The sequence below is a fragment of the Loxodonta africana genome, chromosome 5 (assembly GCF_030014295.1).
Source record: "Loxodonta africana isolate mLoxAfr1 chromosome 5, mLoxAfr1.hap2, whole genome shotgun sequence".
Taxonomy (NCBI): Eukaryota; Metazoa; Chordata; class Mammalia; order Proboscidea; family Elephantidae; genus Loxodonta; species Loxodonta africana.
Window position 1 is genome coordinate 53627351 of NC_087346.1, and position 12629 is coordinate 53639979.

Sequence of the window (12629 nt, forward strand, 5' to 3'; positions counted from 1 at the left end):
ATGATCAAAAGCCAATGATACTGGAGGAAGAAGTCCGAGCTGCATTAACGGCATTGGTGAAAAACAAGGCTCCAGGAATTGATGGAATACCAATTGAGATGTTTCAACAAATGGAAGCAGCACTGGAAGTGCTCATTTGTCTATGCCAAGAAATATGGAAGACAGCTACCTGGCCAGCCAGGTGGAAGAGATCCATGTACATGCCTATTCCAAACAGAGGTGATCCTATGGAATGCGGAAATTATTGAACAATATCATTAATATCACATGCAAGTAAAATTATGCTAAAGATAATTCAAACATAGTTGCTGCAGTACATCTTTAGGGAACTGCCAGAAATTCAAGGTGGATTCAGAAGAGGACATGGAACATGAATTATCATTGTTGATGTAAGATGGATCTTGACTGAAAGGAGAGAATACCAGAAAGAGGTTTATCTGTGTTTTTTTGACTACGCAAATGCATTTGACTGTGTGGATCATAACAAATTATGAATAACATCGCAAGGAATGGGAATTCCAGAACACTTAGTTGTGCTTATGCAGAACCTGTATGGATATCAAGAGGCAGTTGTTCAGAATAGAACAAGGGGATACTGTATGGTTTAAAACCTGGAAAGCTATGCATCAGGGTTGTATCATTTCACCATACTTATTCATTCTGTATGCAGTGCTGAGCAAATAATCTGAGAAGCTGGACTATATGAAGAAAAACGTGGCATCAGGATTGGAGGAAGACTCATTAATAACCTGTGATTTGCAGATGACAACCTTGCTAGAGCTTTCAGTATGGATTACACCTTAACATAAAGAAAACAAAAATCCTCACAACTGGAAAAATAACCAACATCATGATAAATGGAGAAAAGACTGAAGTTGTCAACGACTTCATTTTAGTTGGATTCACAATCAACAGCCATGGAAGCAGCAGTCTAGAAATCAAAAGACGTATTGCATTGGGTAAATCTGCTACAAAAAAAGGACCTCTTTAAAGTATTGAAAAGCAAAGATGTCACCTTGAAGACTAAGGTGCGCCTGACCCAAGCCATAGTATTTTCAGTCGCATTATATGCATGTGAAAGCTGGACAATGAATAAAGAAGACCAAAGAAGAATTGACCCCTTTGAATTGTGGTATTGGCGAAGAATGTTGAATATACCATGGAATGAACAAATCTGTCTTACAAGAAGTACAACCAGAATGCTCCTTAGAAGCAAGGATGGCAAGACTGCATCTTACATACTTGGGACATGTTGTCAGGAGGGTTCAGTCCCTGGAGAAGGACATCATGCTTGGCAGAGTACAGGGTCAGCAGAAAAGAGGGAGACCCTCAGCGAGGTGGATTGACACAGTGGCTGCAACAATGAGCTTGAGCACAACAAGGATTTTGTGAGGATTGCGCAGGACTGGGCGGTGTTTCGTTCTGTTGTGCATAGGGTTGCTATGAGTCGGAACCGACTCGACGGCACCTAATAACAGCAACATGGATCTCTTCCAGTTAGCTGTCTTCTAAATTTCTTGGCATAGACAAGTGAGCACTTCAAGCACTGCGTCTGTTTGTTGAAACATCTCAATTGGTGTTCCATCAGTTCCTCGAGCCTTGTTTTTTGCCAATGCCTTCAGTGTAGCTTGGATTTCTTACTTCAGTACAATCAGTTCCTGACCATATGCTACCTGCTGAAATGGTTAATATCAACCAGTTCTTTTCGGTATAGTGACTATGTGAATTCCTCCCATTTTCTTTTGATGTTTCCTGTGTCTGTTAGTATTTTCCCCATAGACTCCTTCAGTGTTACAACTTGAGGCTTAAATTTTTCCTTCAGTTCTTTCAGCTTGAGAAATGCCAAGGACGTTTTTCCCTTTTGGTCTTCTGTGTCCAGGTCTTGCACATGTTATTATAATACCTTACTTTGTCTTCTTGATCTGCCATTTGAAATCATCTATTCAGCTTTTTTACCTCATCATTTATTTCATTTGCTTTAGCTACTCAACATTCAAGAGCAAGTTTCAGAATCTCTTCTGACATCCATTTTGGTCTTTTCTTTCTTTCCTGTCCTTTTAATGACCTCTTTCTTTCTTCATGTATGATGTCCTTAATGTCATTCCATAATTTGTCTGGTCTTTTGTTCATTAGTATTCAACATGTCAAATCTGTTCTCGAGATGGTCTGTAAATTCAGGTGGAATATACTCAAGGTCATACTTTGGCTCTTGTTGACTTGTTCTGATTTTCTTCAGTTTCAACTTGAACTTGCATACGAGCAATTGATGGTTTGTTCTGTAGTCGAACCTGGCCTTGTTCTGACTGATGGTATTGAGCTTTTCCTTCGTCTCTTTCCACAGATGTAGCCAATCTGATTCCTGTGTATTCCATCTGGTAGGTTCCACATGTATAATCACCATTTATGTTGTTGAAAAAATGTATTTGTGATGAAGAAATTCATTGGTCTCGCAATGTTCTGTCATGTGATCTCCAGTGTCTATGTTTTCCAATTACCGATCCTTCTTTGTTTCCAACTTTCACATTCCACTCACCGGTAATTATCAATGCATTCTGATTGCTTATTCGAACAATTTCAGACTGCAGAAGTTAGTAAAAATCTTCAGTTTCCTCATCTTTGGCCTTAATGGTTGGTGCATAAAGTTGAGTAACAGTTGTACTAACTGGTCTTCCTTGTAGATGTATGGATATTTTCTTATCTCTGACAGCATTGTACTTCAGGATAGATTTTGAGATGTTTTTTTCAACAATGACTGTGACACCATTCCTCTTCAATTTTTTTATTTCTGGCATAGTAGACCATGTGATTGTCTGATTCAAAACGGCCAAAGTAGTCCATTTCAGTTGTCTAATACCTAGGATATCAACTTTTATGCATTTCATTTTTGACAATTTCCCATTTTTCTAGATTCATACTTCATATATTCCACGTTCTGATTATTAATGGATGTTTGCAGCTGTTCATTCTTGTTTTTAGTTGTGCCATATCAGCAAATGAAGGTCCTGAAAGCTTGACTCCATCCACGTTATTAAGGTCAACTCTACATTGAGGAAGCAGCTCTTGCCCAGTCATATTTTGAGTGCCTTACAAGCTAAGGGGCTCATCTTCCGGCACGATATCAGATAGTGTTTTGCTGCTATTCATAAAGTTTTCACTGGCTAATTCTTTTCAGAAGTAGACTTCTGGGTCCTTCTTTCCAGTCTGTCTTAGTCTGAAAGCCCAGCTGAAATCCATCTGCCATGGGTGACCCTGCTGGTATTTGAATACTGGTGACATAGCTTCCAACATCACAGTATGACAAACTGACAGACGTGTGTGTGTGTGGGGCGGGAGGTATTTTCTGATAGTCCATGGTATGTTCAATATTCTTCACCAACACCACAATTCAAATGCATCAATTCTTTTTCTATCTGCCTTAGGCTCCTTGAAATTAAGGACCCGTCTTACTATCCTAGCATCCATATGGTGCCTAATGCTTTGCTTTGCAAATACCAGTTGCCATCTAATTGATTCTGACTTATGGTGACCCCATGTGTTACAGAGTAGAATTGTTCCATTGGGTTTTCTTGGCTGTAGTTGTTATGGAAGCAGATTTCCAGGCCTTTCTTCCGTGACTCTGCTGTGTAGTTTAGAACTGCAAGCCTTTAATTTTCTGTAGCTGAGCACAAACTGTTTGTGTCGCTACAGACCTTGCCTTGCAAATAGTGGGCAATTAATAAACATTTTACTACTTCTCAAAAAAAAAAGGGGGGCAAAAACTACATTCATCCACTTTATGAAACTCACCAAAATGTAGAAAAATAACCAGATATATAAAATATTTTTTAATTTATGCTGAAACTCGGAATGCATAAGCATGGAAGATTATCTGCCCTTTTCACTAAAAAAAAGAAAAAAAAATTCTTGATTTTCTACTACATACCAAAAACTATGCTAATTCCTAAGTCTGCGTTGGTGAGTAAAATAGACACAGCCCCTTCCATTGATACTGTAGTGGGAAAGAATTCAGTGATTTTAAAAATGTAGTTTTTTAACTGTGTGTTTCAATTAAATCCACATGTAATGACTCCCTTTTCTATAAGTTTAAGTGATTTGTACTTTTGCCTTTTCTTAAACTTTCTAAATCTATTGCAAATATTATTTTTCTTTCTCAGGATTTCTGTTACAGACTCACCTCCAACCATAGTTTTCCCAGTGGTTTTGTCCTAGTTTTCTAAATGAATTTAATGTTTACCACTATTCCTTAAGTAACCATTGGTATTTAATTTTTTAATTCTTGATTTGTGAATAATCTTTTGGTTGTCTTTAATTCAATGCTAAATAATTCATTTTCTAACCTCCAAGAACTCATGGGCACCCTCATGAATCATCTCATGTATGTGAATGTCTGACATTTGTCTTCATAGTTGAAAGGCAACTTGCTGGGAATTACTAATCACTCACACTTTTTTTTTTCTTGCAGAGATTTGAACACAATGTTTTACTGTATTCTGACATTGAGTGTTGTTATGATGAAATGTGAGGCCAGCTTGAGTTTTTTCTCCTTGAAATTGACTTGGTTATTTTTTTTTATGCTTAAGACATTTTTCATCATGGACACAACATAATTTAACAAAGATTTGTGTCACTTCTGAGTTTTCTGTGTAAGTTTTTTCTGGTGTATAATACAGCACCTTCAGAGTCTGTTCTCCATGTCAGAGAAATGTTACTATATTTCTGAAATTTTTATGCCATTTATCAAATTTTCTGATAAGTAGTTATCCATATATTTAATTATTTTTGTGTATCGCAATAAAAATCCTTAATCTCTGTTTCTGTTTTCTCTGAATTTCCTATAATTGTTTCAAATCTTTTCTTTATGTCAAATCTTTTCTTTCTGACCTCTTATGTTTGTTTTATTTCTTGCTGTTTCTAATCTGTACATTTAGTTTGAACATCTTGTTTCTCAATTAATTTCTTTAGTTGTGTATTCTTATATCTCATTAATTTTGTTGCCTTTCATCTTATCTCTGTGATTCTTTTTACTACTAATTACTCTTATTAAATTTTTCTGTATCTCAAATTACTTTTGAGACTATGTTCCTGTATCCTTGGATGTAATAGGCATTCCAAAATTTACATTTCAAAGTGAACTCCTAATCTTCTTCAGAAGACCTGCTTCTCCTGCACTTTTCTCTACCTCAGTTAACATGCTTGGCTGAGAACTGAAAGGTTGGAAGTTCAAGTCCACCCAGAGGTACCTCAGAAGAAAGACCTGGTGATCTACTTCTGAAAAATCAACTATTGAAACCTCTGTAGAGCAGAATTCTACTGACTCCATGGTAATTTTTTTTTTTTTTTTTTTTTTCGGTTCGAGCGCCCTAAAAAAAGGAAAACTCCTGGTGACACTTTCTCATGCTGCTGATGTTTCCCTGCATCACGCAGTTATTTGTGTTTTTCTTAGGTTGATTCTTACCTTTCCAGGGCAGCTGAATCACTCTCTCAATCAGCTTCCTCAAAATTGGAGAGTATTTTTATTTATTTATTTATTTATTTTGCTTTATGTGAAAGTTTACAAATCGTCAGTCTCTCATACAAAAACTTATACATGCCTTGCTACGTAACCCTAGCTGCTTTCCCCCTAATGTGACAGCACACTCCCCCACTCCACCCTGTATTCCCCGTGTCCATTCCACCAGCTCCTGTCCCCCTCTGCCTTCTCTTCTTGCCTCCAGACAGGAGCTGTGTCTACTTGAGCCAAGAAGCTCATTCTTCATCAGTATCATTTTCTGTCTTATAGTCCAGTCCAATCCCTGTCTAAAGAATTGACTTTGGGAATGGTTCCAGTCTTGGGGTAACAAAGGGTCCAGGGTCCATGAACTCTGGGGTCCCTCCAGTCTCAGTCAGACCATTATGTCTGGTCTTTTTATGAGAATTTGTGGTCTGCATCCCACTATTCTCCTGCTCCATCAAGGATTCTCTGTTGTGTTCTCTGTCAGAGCAGTCATCGGTGGTAGCTGGGCACCATTTAGTTTTGGAAAATTGGAGAGTATTAACGAGAATTTGCTGGATTTTCTTGACTCATCCTTTCCTAAGTATTGATTTTTGGGGTGGTAGTGGAATTTTTATTTTTTTATTTTTAGTGGAACAAAGAACAGTGCTAGTTTTTACAGCGACCATCTGTTTCATTGCCTTGGCTGGTTGAGCATTTCATTGTACTTGTCCATAGTTTGGCTCTGCTGGTGAATTTTGTTGTTATTTCTACTATTTTACTTCAACTTCATTTTATTAAATATCAAAGGAAGTATATTTTTTTCAATCTTATTTTAACCCTCCATCTTCACCAGGATGTTCATGTATTATGTTTTGTTTTGTTTTTAAATGAAGTAATGTTTAAAAATAAATCAGTAATCTGTGCTATTGGTTTATTGTTTTTTGTGTCTTATTTTAGTTAAAATGTGTAGCTATTTGTTGGAAGTTTCAAGACCATTATGATCCTTTTTTTTTTCAGGCTGTTTTTTTACTTTTCCAACTGTAGATTTGAATTTCAGAATATCCAAGTCAGATTTTTCTAATTTGTACAATTATGCATTTTTCTTTTGTTTCATACACGAAAGCACTTGTTTTGTGATGTATAAAAACCTTTATAATTAAATAACGGCAACATTTAGCAGTATTACATATAATCAAGACCAAAAAATGTTTTCTCAAAATATAAAGTGGAGCTAGGAGGTCTTTCTTAATCTTAACCTTAATAATATAAATATTGAGGCACATGAACTCTTGTAAAAATTCTTTTAGTATCTAACATGATAAGGACACGTACCTTTAAAAGTATTTCAGCCACTTAAACAACATTACTCATCATGAATACATGCTCTGATATTTAAATGTGGTCAGCATGGCTTGATTCAGAAATGAAAACTGAGCTGTCATATGAGAGACTGTCTGCTTTACATACAATGGACCCACAAGGACTAGACGGAGTATTTCTTTCTTGAAATTGCTTCATTTGCTAACCGTATGCCCTAATCACATACACCCAGTTTTCTGGAATGAGAAAATGTTCTACAGGATTTTGGTCGTTCAGTAGCATTCACTTGCTGCATCTTCCTGCTTCCCTTCCTGCAGGAGATCAGGAGAACTGGGTTCTGAGGCTACCTCAACACTAAACTTTGTTAAGCCTCAACCTCCATAAATTACACTGAGGCTAAAAAGGAATGGAATAAATGACAGAAAACCTAGGATAAGGAAAAATAAAGAAACCAGGAAAGAATATGCACTTGAATATGGAAAGAATGTAAAAAATTACAGTAATAACTTACTAATTTGAGTTCTCCTTTTTCTGAATTCTTATTCATTTTCCTGACAGACATACCTTAGCGTAGCTCTCTAAAAGTATAGAAAAAAGAAGGCAAAGTAATACGATAAGAATACTTGGAATATTACTGCTTATGTTGCTAAATTAAAAAAAAAATTCTAACTTGGCATGATTATTTTTTTAATACTAGTTTCCAAGTAATGATTTTATATTAAGATAATGCAAATTAATTTAACTAGGAAACAGAAAGAAACTGGCAAAAATGTATGTTAAGTTGAAGATAACAAAAGAAATATACCTTTCTCTATTAATGAAAATATTTCTATTGATATGTGGTTCCTCAAAATTTGCAAAATAATTTGGAAAATGTATGAGAGGGAAGAAAAGTGTTTCCTTTTTTCCCCTTGTATTTGGACTTGACTGGAACATTTATAATGATGTTACATGTTTTACTTATTTAACCTGATCAATACTGGTAAATAATTGACATTTATTATGCTAATAAAACCCACCCAAAACCCACTGCCACTGAGTCGATTCTGACTCATAACAACCCTATAGAACTGAGTAGAACTGCCCCATAGAGTTTCCAAGGAGCGCCTGGCAGATTTGAATTGCTGACCTTTTGGTTAGCAGCCGTAGCACTTAACCTCTACGCCACCAGGGTTTCCAATTATGCTAATAGTCCCCTTAAATACTATAGTGAAATTATTGTAATTGTAAGTGTAGTAAAGGATGTGTTTATCAACAGTTTTTTATAAATTATTTCTAGCTTTTGCTTAGGTCTAGTTGGCAAGTAGTCGGAATTGTAATGCTACCTGCATGTGTTGTTTTGTTTTGATTCTCAATATTGAGAAGTAATTGAAATATATAAAATTTCAAAGCTATTTCTTCATTTTCATATTAATTAATACTTATTTATCCTCTAGAAATTATCTTGAATAATGTTTCTTTTTTCCTATTAAAATATTCACAGAAAATTCTACTTTTTAAAAGAAGGTGGAATTAAACATGGAAATTTTACTTTTTTTTTTTTTTAGCCTTTTAATATGAATGTTGCTTTCCTTTCTCGCATGGAGTCATAAACGTTTTTCAAAGTAGAAAAACAAACAACTTTTGAGGAAATATTTGGCAGACAAAATGAACGCTCCATGGTGAGTCTCACCTTTTAGGAAAGTCAAAGAAAAACGGAAGGTGCACTTGTGGGAGATTACTAGTTAAGAGAAATGATTCACAAACTGCTGAGATACATACACACACAGCTCTGTGGGAACTTCCTAGGCAGTTAGCGTGCTTCAGAGAGAATGCGTTAAACTACACAGAGACCTCCACAAATATAGAGGGCATGAGTATGACTTTCCAACACAAAAATCTTTTTATTTTCTAAACCCAATGTTTTCTTGCTACCTTCTATATTATGCAATGTATTTCACTAGGTAACCATGGCAGTGCAGTAATTTTCAGGTTAAAGCTTTTCATGGAACAAAGCTTACATTTTTTCTAGCAGCAGGAGATATTTGACTGAAAAGCAAATCACAATCTTTTGAGGCAGAATGCATGCTGTGTAATTCTGTGTTCAGCAAGTGTCTTGGGGGGCATGTGTAATATATTTTTTTCCCCCTAAGGCAGCTCTATTTTGTCTGCCTAGAGATACAAAAGACATTTTGTTCAACCGCTTAAACTCCATACTGGTATAGGCAAGAAACTAAAATTGTTAAAATCAAATGAAAAATGGCAAATTATGTTTGCTCTTCTCTTTATAGTATCTTCTGATTGAAATGTTTTCTTCCTTTAAGCTTATAAGCAGGTTCTTTTAAGGAAGTTTCAAGTTTAAGGTAATAAAATGAAAGCAGAAAAAGACACTACTGAAGAAACTTGCTTTTGTTAGTTAGGTATCATTTATAGAACACGTTTGCTCTCTGACTTGTTGACGTGTGTGTGTGAGTCGGAATTGACTCGACGGCACTGGGCACTGGGTTTGGTGTGTGTATGTAAAACATTTTTGATTATTTTTGTATGTGTCCGTAAAATATGGAGAGTGTACCTCTCGTTGCTCTCATTAAGAGTTGAACTTAGGAAGAAAAGCCAGCAAATATTTAATCACACGTAGAAATGGCTATTTATCGATATATTCAGCTGTTAATAAGCTCAAAAAGGTAAATTAATTTGGCTGATTTTTTTTTGCTTTGCTTTTTGACCAAACTCCTTGATAGAAGTAAATAGAAAGTTGAAATTTTGTTAATTTTGTAATTCTGTTATTTTCTTTTTATTCTGTCCTACATATACCTTCTTCACACATTTCATTTATAATATTTGGCAAAATAAATTGCTTTTACTGCTAAGAAACTGAATTTATTTTGAAAATTGTAAATACAGATAATGAATATAGTGTTTACATACATTTACATAATTTTTGTAACCTAAGTTCTTTTTTCAAACTAATCCTCATAGTGTGTCATTCCCAAGGACTGAGCTTGCATATTGCCTCATGGAATTTAAATACTAAATAGATGGCCTGAAAGAAAATCCAGAAAAAGTAGATAGTCTAATATAAAAGATTAATGGTCAGAATTGTCTATTTTTTTTTATTCCTAATATTTCATATATAATTTGAATTTTAGCATTGTTGTTGTTCTTAGGTGCCGTCGAGTTGGTTCCGATTCATAGTGACCCTATGCACAACAGAACGAAACACTGCCCGGTCCTGCGCCATCCTTACAATTGTTGTTATGCTTGAGCTCATTGTCGCAGCCACTGCGTCAATCCACCTTGTTGAGGGTCTTCCTCTTTTCCGCTAACCCTGTACTCTGCCAAGCATGATGTCCTTCTCCTGGGACTCATCCCTCCTGACAACATGTCCAAAGTATGTAAGACGCAGTCTCGCCATTCTTGCCTCTAAGGAGCATTCTGGCCGCAGTTCTTCCAAGACAGATATGTTCATTCCTTTGGCAGTCCATGGTATATTCAATATTCTTTGCCAGCACCACAATCAAAGGCGTCAACTCTTCTTCGGTCTTCCTTATTCATTGTCTAGCTTTCACATGCATATGATGCGATTGAAAATACCATGGCTTGGGTCAGGCGCACCTTAATCTTCAGGGTGACATCTTTGCTCTTCAACACTTTGAAGAGGTCCTTTGCAGCAGATTTGCCCAATGCAATGCGTCTTTTAATTTCTTGACTGCTGCTTCCTTGGCTATTGATTGTGGATCCAAGTAAAATGAAATCCTTGACAACTGCAATCTTTTCTCCCTTTATCATGATGTGGTTTATTGGTCCAGTTGTGAGGATTTTTGTTTTCTTTATGTTGAGGTGTAATCCATACTGAAGGCTGTGGTCTTTGATCTTCATTAGTAAGTGCTTCAAGTCCTCTTCACGTTCAGCAAGCAAGGTTGTATCAGCTGCATAACGCAGGTTGTTGATGAGTCTTCCTCCAATCCTGATGCCCTGCTCTTCTTCATATAATCCAGCTTCTCATATCATTTGGTCAGCATACAGATTAAATAGGTATAGTGAAAAAATACAACCCTGATGCACACCTTTCCTGACTTTAAACCAATCAGCATTCCCTTGTTCTGTCCGAACAACTGCCTCTTGATCCATGTAAAGGTTCCTCATGAGTTCAATTAAGTGTCCTGGAATTCCCATTCTTCGCAGTGTTATCCATAGTTTGTTATGATCCACACAGTCGGATGCCTTTGCATAGTCAAAAAAACACAGGTAAACATCCTTCTGGTATTCTCTGCTTTCAGCCAGGATCCATCTGACATCAGCAATGATATCCCTGGTTCCACATCCTCTTCTGAAACCAGCCTGAATTTCTGGCGGTTCCCTGTCGATATACTGCTGCAGCCATTTTTGAATGATCTTCAGCAAAATTTTGCTAACATGTGATATTAACAATATTGTTCTATAATTTCCACATTTGTTTGGATCACCTTTCTTGGGAATAGGCATAAAAATGTATCTCTTCCAGTCAGTTGGCCAGGAAGCTATCTTCCATATTTCTTGGCATAGGCGATTGAGCACTTCCAGCGCTGCATCTGTTGAAACATCTCAATTGATATTCCATCAATTCCTGGAGCCTTGTTTTTTGCCAGTGCCTTCAAAGCAGCTTGGACTTCTTCCTTCAGTACCACCGGTTCCTGATCATATGCCTCCTCTTGAAATGGTTGAACATCGACTAATTCTTTTTGGTATAATGACTCTGTGTATCCCTTCCATTTTCTTTTGATGCTTCCTGCGTCATTTAATATTTTCCCCACGGAATCCTTCACTATTGCAACTCAAGGCTTGAATTTTTTCTTCAGTTTTTTCAGCTTGAGAAACACCGAGCGTGTTCTTCCCTTTTAGTTTTCCATCTCTAGCTCTTTGCACATTTTATTATAATACTTTACTTTGTCTTCTCGAGATGCCCTTTGAAATCTGTTCAGTTCTTTTACTTCATCAATTCTTCCTTTTGCTTTAGCTGCTTGATGCTCAAGAGCAAGTTTCAGAGTCTCTTCTGTCATCCATCTTGGTCCTTTCTTTCTTTCCTGTCTTTTCAGTGACCTCTTGCTTTCTTCATGGATGATGTCCTTGATGCCATTCCACAACTCGTCTGGTTTATGGTCACTAGTGTTCAATGCATCAAATCTATCCTTCAGATGGTCTCTAAATTCAGGTGGGATATACTCAAGGTCATATTTTGGACTTGCTCTGATTTTCTTCAGTTTCAGCTTGAACGTGCATATGAGAAATTGATGGTCTATTCCACAGTCGGCCCCTGGCCTTGTTCTGACTGATGTTATTGAGCTTTTCCATCGTCCCTTTCCACAGATATAGTCGATTTGATTTTTGTGTGTTCCATCTGGTGAGGTCCATGTGTATAGTCACCGTTTATGTTGGTGAAAGAAGGTATTCGGAATGAAGAAGTCGTTGGTTGTGCAAAACTCCATCATTCGATCTCTGGCATTGTTTCTATCACCAAGGCCATATGTTCCAACTGCTGATCCTTCTTCTTTGTTTCCAACTTTTACATTCCTATCGCCAGTAGTTATCAATGCATCTTGATTGCACGTTCGATCAATTTCAGACTGTAGCAGCTGATAAAAATCTTCTATTTCTTCATCTTTGGCCCTAGTGGTTGGTGCGTAAATATGAATAATAGTTGTATTAACTGGTCTTTCTTGTAGGCGTATGGATATTATCCTATCACTGACAGCGTTATACTTCAGGATACATCTTGAAACGTTCCTTTTTACGATGAATGCAACACTATTCCTCTTTGAGTTTTCATTCCCAGCATAGTAGACCATATGATTGTCCTACTCAAAATGGCCAATGCCAG